Source organism: Scophthalmus maximus, chromosome 8 (assembly GCF_022379125.1).
Source record: "Scophthalmus maximus strain ysfricsl-2021 chromosome 8, ASM2237912v1, whole genome shotgun sequence".
In the NCBI taxonomy this organism is placed as follows: domain Eukaryota; kingdom Metazoa; phylum Chordata; class Actinopteri; order Pleuronectiformes; family Scophthalmidae; genus Scophthalmus; species Scophthalmus maximus.
The window spans coordinates 23,974,623-23,983,375 of NC_061522.1; the positions used below are offsets into that span (position 1 = coordinate 23,974,623).

An 8,753-nucleotide genomic window follows, 5' to 3' on the forward strand; every position below is an offset into this window, starting at 1 on the left:
AGCTGGTCTGCATTTTAAACATGTGAATTGGAAACCAGCCTACGGTGCCAGTGTTAGCACTGGTGACCACTAACCTTACTTTCCCCCCTTTGTTATTTCAACATGATCTGTTGCTGCTGGACATGTTTTTCTGTCAGTGTCTTGAGGAAGGGGTCTCTTTTTCATGGCCCCAGTTGCGGGGATGGCAAATGACCAGGCAAGCAAAACATTCACAAAACTGGTCCCGTAACTATAGCACTTTTTTTGGCCATGGTTTGCTATTTTAGGAAACAAGGTGGAAGCATGTGGAAAATCCATATCGGCCGCGCTCTAGTACGGACGTAAGAAGTATGACGTGATGGAATAAAGAAGGCAATAATGAACAGCGACATCTTTGGAATGAGAAAACAGCCCCAACGGAACATCGTCCACTTACTTACTGTGCCAAGTGAGTTCACCTCTACTCTACGGACGGCTGAGAGAAATGTAGAAAATCATTAACTCAGGTAAAGGGAGTTGAGACTGTACCAAAGACGAGACCTCCCTTCGTGGAGTTTGAACTGAACTTTTCAACTGCTTCCTAATATTCACCGTGTCTTCAGCTATCAGCGATCATTTACTGCAACCGCTGTGCGCTGACTGCTCCCTGACTGTGTTGAAATATCAGTTGGAAACTTCTCTATCGATCTGAAAAAGTCAATACAGGTAATTTCAGTTATTCTAATGTGGGGACAGTATTATAAATCGTTGTTTCGTTTACAGGCAATTAAAGCTTGGAGAGAATTGCTTCCATGTTTCTCCTCACATCGTGCTGATCTGGATCACCGGAGAAATTCATTAAAATAGTGTAGGATATATATCCTGCCTCTGCAGTTTATTTTTTAATGATGAGTCCTTGGTGAAATTTCTAGATATCTGTGTGCAACTCAAAATGAAATTATTTTTTAGTTGATCAGCACCAACCTCACAGAGTGTTTATTTACTCCTGGAGAGCCCAGAGGAAAAACCTGCTGCTAAAGTTTTTGGGTATGTCCCATTTGCCCCCACATGGCCCTACACCCCCCGTTCTTCCGCTCTGAACTGAAGTCAAGATCTACTTGTACCGTATGTTTGAAGTGGTTTGAAGGGGTAGATAACCCCATACCCCTTGATCTTCAAAGGAAACGGGACACCCTACCCTATGCGGGAACTCGCAAAATGCAGGGGTAGGACCAAGTTGGGGAAACGGGACAGACCCTTAATGTGATGATGAGTAAATGATGTGAGTGATTTCTGTTAATCAGAGCAGCCCCTACAAACCCTGGAGAAATGACTGGGGTAAGGCTAGCAAGCAAGAAAAGAAACAAATTCTAAAATGGGATATAGATGATTTGACAGTAATTGCAGTGGTAGTCAAATGAATCTTAATCTAAACTTTTAATCCACCATGAAGGACATGTCCTCAAAGTGTTCATAGAAAATTGAACATTGACAATTTTATTAGAAACGCGCGAACTCAATCTGATGAGGAAGATGGTGCGATTTGAGTGAAAGCTCCAGATCTATTGGATGGACCATGTGGGCATTTTCAATCAATGTGCTGCTTAATCCAGTTGAATCAGACTCAGTTTTTCCCTTCTTGATGAAGATTTGAACACAGCACCCAAGCTTGGTGAAGCACAAAAGAACTGCACTGACATTCTGGTTTGTGGTGGGAGAGTGATCCAACCTTCATCTGACCCAACTCCAGGTAGTACACTGTTACGGAAGACAGTTACACTAGCTCAAACTTGCGTAGTGCATGTTTCTACCAGTGCAAGCAACACCAACATTTGCAGGCTGCTAGCAAGACAATGCATGAACTGATGTCTGACCTCGACTAGTAGTAGATTGTTGCTTTCTTGATCTTTGGGCTGATTAGAAAATTCTTCAGGACCTTCTCTATATGTTTACTTCCTTGCCCCAGGCCAATGAGAGTGAATGTTCTCGCATGGCTTTTTGTGATATGCTTTGGTTCACATGGACTTTGGATAGAAAATGAAACAGTGGGAATACACACCAAGTTTACCAACTACTGTTTCACAGCAGAACTACTTTAAGGCAGAAGACTGTTAATTATTGACCAATTGTTGCCTGGAATTCGTGACAACGTCTTTCTTTGGGTTTTGTTGTTTTGTTTCATTTTAAAGTAAAGCCTTTAAGCGAAATAGTGTTTAGCACTATATTACTATAAAATCAAATCAAATAAAAACAAAATTGTTGGAATGTTTTGCCATTTACCAATAAATAGCAGCAGACACTATAGATTCTCCAGAAGATGCTATGACATCACCAAGAATTGGCTTTTTTCCAATCAGAAACACTGTCTTTTAAATACACAAGGATACGTTGTTCTGTTTTTTGTTTTTTTTTGTGAACATTACATTGACATATCTTCATCCTTAAGGTCGATGTTGACAGGTTGCTCATTTACACATCCAGCAGTAATGGTGCAACATTAGCATTGATTTGGCAACTTAAGCTGACGTTTCCACAAACAAAAGTCCAGTATTGCGTCTCTTCCACCTTGGCGCTCCACCAACTCCTGAGGGAAAGAGTCGGCTCTTTTGGTGGGAAAAAAATGCCACTCGTTTAACAATTGTGCCAACTGTTCTTTGCTGAGCAGGTAGTGTATGTTGGGTTTTTATAATTTTATCATAGAAATGGGTGATAAACCAAAAGTATAGTTTTGGGCTGGACAGTTCTGCGTGTGCTGAGCCAAAATCCTAAAGCCCTAAAGCTGAAAGGAGCTGCAAATGCAGGTGATTATCATCTGTAGGTTTATGCAAAACGATAAAGAGCCTGTTTTACATTGTCACATCATTTTCACATTTTGGCATTTGAAATTACAGTTACAAGTCACATTGAAATTATTAAAAAAAATCTATTATAGCTGCTTCATGAAAGAACAAGCGGGAAGCTGACTGTGATTACCTAGACTGTGGTGTGGTACTTGTGGTACTTTTTCATGTATTTATGAGGCAAATCTGTTCAAATTATACTAAGTCACATTTACAACTCATTTAAAGGGGCAGTAAGCGATTTTTTGGGAAACTTCACGTTGAGCTTTCTCCAGTGTTTTCGAGAAACGCCGAACTAACCCCGCGTCGTCTTTCCTGCCTGCAGAGATCCAGGATTGGATTTTTGACGACACCAACTCATGTCACAGACCAGCACCCATCAGCTGGCTCTCCTCCTGTGCTGCCTCACTCCCTGTCCAAGGATCCATTAGGATATCTGCGCAGCAGCCCTCTTTGCCCCGCCTGCCGCTGCTCAATATTAATAAACCCGTCTCTGCATGCTTGTCCAAAAACGCACCACTGACCCTAACAAGTTTCTCCCTTTGTTGTTGTTGTCATTTTACCGCTCTGGCCGGCCGCGACCTAGGGTATGGGAGACCAACACGCAAACCGCTGGGCCAAAACCGTGTAGTTGCAGCGCCGCCCGCTAGCACGTCTCTTAAGGTGTCGATGAGTGATGTTTACAAAGTTCGCTCGCAGTCTTGTGAGGTGGGGCCCGCACGCTACTTTTTGTTTTCCGTTTTGCAGAGCCAGGCCTCAGCTGAAAAAACCTGTCGCGCACACAGAATTACAGCCAGCGGACCGTGAGGAATTATTCACTGGTTTGAATCGCTTACTGCCCCTTTAAAAATGTATTCCTGGATATTACTGGTATCTTATGACATATGTCTCATATGTCTTATGAGCTGAAAAGCGAACTTGTTTAAGATTAAGACCGTCGCTAAAAACAATCACAATTATTGTATGTCTGATAAAAATGGTTTTATACCTTGTCGCAAAGCATGAGTGAAATGAGCAATGAGTATATAAGCTACCGTTCCCAATCTCTATATGAAAAAAAAAGCCAACAATATATTAATCAGGGAACAACAGTACAGAGTAAAGTTGTGTTTTGGTTGTATTTTGAAAGGCTGTTAGCCAAAAGATCCAGCGCTGCTATTATCTAAAACGTCTTCCCAATAGAAACCCTGAATTTTATGAGTGACTACAGTTACTCATATCCAATTTTATCAGAATGCTACGATGTCTGATTTCTAAATACAGCAGATGAATTCACCATATGTTATTGCTGCGGGAGAAGGAGGTAAACGTTTTGTTTTTTTTCAGGTTGCTTTCTGAACGGTGAATTTAGATATGGAATGCATCCAAGAGTCATTTGGTGGAATTTCTATTGGGGAAGTTTAATTTGTAGCTAGACTAAGGGCGAGCTAAAAACTTACCCATCACACACGCGCGCACGCGCAAAAAACATGGCGCCACTCTTGCAGGAGGAGGTGAAAAGCTCTCAGCTGAATTGACTCGCGCTAAATGGCTCATACTTGCAATCAGCCCAAATTACTGACTGGCTAATGTGCTTGAAACAACTTACTCACCTCATCCTCTCATGCAACACACTTGAACACGCAGACGTACTTGAATACAACCCTACGCGCGTGCGCGCGCACACACACACACACACACACATGCATATGTGTCACACTCTCTCCCTTGATTCATATTCTTGCGCGCAAACACATGTTTTTTTTCGACAGCTGTGTATGTCAGTGCTGTCTTTTTTACCCTGCTGGCTCGCTTCCAGTCCCTGAGTCATCATCTTGATGACATGAGTGAGACAGCACTGAGCACAGCCACAGCTCCCCTGCCAAATCCTTAGATCAAATGTGTAACAGATCACCTTAATGTATACGTATCATTTTTTTCTACAGCCTTTATTTTTACAATTATGGAAATGATACCTTGATTGCCTTTTAATCTTCGGTTTATAACCCTGAGATCTGACGATGATGCTGCATTTCTCCAGTGGTTAACAGGACCGTTGAGTTAGTTGGAGTGAAAATTCAGATTTTTTATTTACTTGTGGTTTTTCTTTTTTGAAAAAACGTAAGGTGAAAACTCGCTTTTATTGTCTCACTTTTCGACAACATTAAAGGAACTCCGTTGATTTTTACACATCAAAGTCTGTTCACAGGTCTTGGGAAATTCCACTGCATCTGGGTAAAAAAAAAAAAAGAAGAAAAAAGTGTTGTCTAAAACCGTTTTTGTGGAGCTGAGCAACATCTGAAACATCAGGAGAAAAACCGCCTCAATGCATTTTCACATCATTATGACAGGTAGTTGTCTTTCACCTCACACCCTGGCAAATGTGTGGGGTGACACGTGGAAGAAATATGCTCACCGGTGAAGTGAGCACCATGTCCTAAAGTGATCAGTGGGTGGATGTTGACTGCAATTCCAACATCCGCCTATGCTGATTTGACGATGCCACACAATCTTCGTTTAGAAGGACGTCTGTAGAGGCAGCTCAGTGTCCCAGTGGCCACCTGTCAGCTGACTGAGTTACCGTATCGAGTCGATTCCTCTCTCCACTCCCATTCCCCTCGTATCGTAATTTTTCTCTGACGGTTAACATTTTCCAAACTTCAGTCTTTTTTTCAGTCCGTCATCTCCGAGGGCCGTAATTCTCGGCTGTTTGACATATTGTCTCCCTGTGATTTCTGCAGTAAAGTTGTCGGGAGACACCCGAGAAACTCGCTTGTCATGAATTTAGTTCTAATGAGGCAGCAGACCGTGCCGCGGCAGCCTTCAGAGAAACTGCTGCAGATCAAACTGGACTTAATTTGAAACGCAGACTAACTCTGAAACATTCATTATGGATCGACTTGGAATCAGCCACTGGCCTAGCAACATTACGGCTACAATTAGCCCCATATACAGTATGACGTTTTTTGGGAAACCGATGCAGTCGTTTCTGCATAATCCTGTGGACAACAAACCAACGGACAGAGGCAAAAAACATAACCTCTTAGGTTAACAAATAAACATTACACTAGGGCAAATATGTTGTCCTTTCCCCCCAGAGCAGTAGGGAAGTCTCAGCGTTTCATTTTTCTGTTTGTCCTAAAGGGAAAACCCTGCAAAAGATGGAGGCCCGTGAAATCCACAGCCCGTGAATATATGTATTTTAATCTAATGTGACGCTTAAAGCAGTCCGCCTCTGCCAAATCCAAGTGGGTAACGTCATCCTGGCAGTCGCATATAGGTCTACTGTTGGTGCTTTGTCTTGGCAACAAACTTCCATGCGACTGCCAGCAAGTGTTTGGCTCAGCACAGAAACAATTTCAAGATACCCACTCGATGTGGCTTGTAGATTTTGGATCTTTTTCGGCTTCAGCTAAACTTTACAATTGAACTTTTGCCTGACCACTGTTCTGCTGTGTTATATTAAAGTCCATTGTCATTTGACAGGGAACAGATAACAGTGCCTAACCACCAGTCATTTGTCTAATAGTTTTCAACATTTAACACTCGTACAGCAAACTCTGACGCCACGGAGACCGTACACAGACAGTTACAACTGCGACCAACAACTGTTTTAATGTGTGTGCGGGCATGTCAGCAATAACTGATTTCTTTGGCCACTTTGATGCAGCAGAAACAAACTGTGACATATAATCAACTTTTAAAAATGATACGGCAACATGGTTTGCTATCAGTTCTCCACAGTATTCACATATCTGTCTGTCACTGAGCCACGTTATTTTTCCACACACTGTAAATGTGTTCGCCACACTGAAGACGAAGAAGTGCATTTTGATGAATTTCACCTTGAAATGAAGTGCCTTACATTTGTCCAAAATGGTGCGCATTCGCTGTTAGTTTAAATATTAATAATTTCCAGTAACATACAATGAATTATTCGTCACAATGTAAAGACTGTACGAATTGGTATCAGTAACAGCGATTCTTACATTTCTGGACTTCCTGCTGACGGCTGATCCGGGTCTTTGTGCTGCAATGTTTGCCACTGGTGTTGACACACTCTCCGAGTCTGTGATTCAGGCGGGAGATAGCGGAGCCACGGGGCTGCTGGGTTGTGTGACTGCTCCGAACGCATCCTTTCAAGTGTGCCTTTGAGGGGGGAAACGCTGAGAGTGCTGCTGCCCACGAAACTCTGAGAGGGAATCAAGCGAAAGCAGTTCTGAATCGATTCCCATATGGTGAGAATTTCATAATGAATTAAAGAATCAGAATGTGTTTCCCCTCATCTTGTTTGCAGAACATGTATGCGTATGGTGCCTTTTAGGCAAAATGATTCCGATCTTTAAAGAAGGGTTCCCCGACAAGTTTTCCCCGAGGGCCAAATTATGTCAAGCATGCCGAGCCAAGGGCCAACATGTTCGGGGTTAAACACGAACACGCACCCACACATCTTTTATATATCTGACAAATGCATATCATTTCTAATATCAAAAAAACAATGACAACAGCATGCACGTGCCATTACAGCAGGATAGGACTTAGTAGCGAAGATAAGGGTTTCAACTTTTCTACATGGGCCTGCCATATGTCTGCATAACAATACTGTTAAACAGACACACACACACAGTGTGTTCCCTAGGTTTGCTGGTTGGGGGTGGGATCACATTCAGTTTCATCCACAATTTTTCATACAGGAGCCCGCAGGAATAAGGTGTATAACGAAGGTGACCCTAAATTATTTCTGTTTGGCATAATATTAAGGAATGGATGGTGGAGGTCAAGTTTATGGAATGGATGAGGAAGCACAGCAGCGCACACTTTATTAACGTGTTATTACAGATGCGTAAGTGGGTCGGCACGGCCCGACATTTGGCTCTTTCGCGTCGGACTTGGCCTACGGGTTGCCAGTTGGGGTTCGCTGCTTTAAAGCGTAGTCAAATTTAATTTACTTCAGATCATTTCTAGTTTTCACTTATATTTTGGTCGAGGTTTTAATACTGTAGAAGTTTTGTTTTGACAGTTTCCGGCTTCTCTTTGGTTGTAATGACCCGACTCAACCCTTTTCGTCCAGATTTTTTTTTTGGCAGCCAGATTCACCTCTGTCTTCTCTGTGATGAGGGGAGGAGGGCGATGATGTGATTTCCAACTCTTTCTCCAGAAGCGTTCTTTGTTTGTCTCATACAAAGGTCACAGATGTTTGGATGCCTGCTGTGGTGCACAGCACAGTTAATGGGACCTTTGCAGTTTTCGCCCCCACAGAGGTAGCTCCGCTTCTGGAGGCCATAACAAGCCTTGCGAGAGTGTCAAACTGACTGAAAACAAGGATATTCAGACACACACACACACACACACACACACAGGCGCGCACCCATCCGTGTATACACATATTCTTCATCAAAATATTATACCTCCACATTGCCAGCTGGCTCCCCACCGAGACGCCTTCTGTTCAGCAGACAGATTCTACATGTTTACAGATAATGGATCTCAACTGCCACATATATCCACGTCTCGCTGGAGGAAATCAACTTTGCGTTGTTGTTGCTGCGTGTATCTCTGTGTGTGGGTTAAATGTGCATTTCCGTTGTTCCGTTCCTCCCAAATGAGATATATTGAGCCCGTGTTCCAGTGCCAGCGCAGCCATTCGGCGAGCCGCAGACACGGAGCTCCGACGGCCTCCCATGGAGTGAGGCGATTAACTGCGCGATAAATGGTCCCTGTGAAGAACCTAACATTAGCTCGATCCCGCACTGCAGTCGTCTCCGCGAGCAGCGGCATTATTTACATACAGACTGACGCACTGAGATGTTAAGAGGACTGAATCATTTCTGTGAGTGCTTATTAAACTGGCAGTGGGATTTGTGAAGCTTACATCCCTCAATCCATCGTCTACCACTTTATCCAGGGTCACGGGGAGGAGGGGGGGGGGGGGGTGGGTGGGGGGCTGGAGCCAATCCCAGCTAAGCTTACATCCTT

At 43.3% G+C, this 8,753-nt stretch overlaps 1 long non-coding RNA gene across 1 annotated transcript; it reads left to right on the forward strand.

The window, feature by feature from the left end:
• The first annotated feature begins 433 nt into the window (after positions 1–433).
• On the forward strand, positions 434–3,272 carry LOC118313209. Its single transcript, XR_004794414.2, has 3 exons — positions 434–684; positions 1,607–1,708; positions 3,124–3,272. It is a non-coding gene; the product is annotated as an uncharacterized LOC118313209 (long non-coding RNA).
• The last annotated feature ends 5,481 nt before the right edge of the window (positions 3,273–8,753 follow it).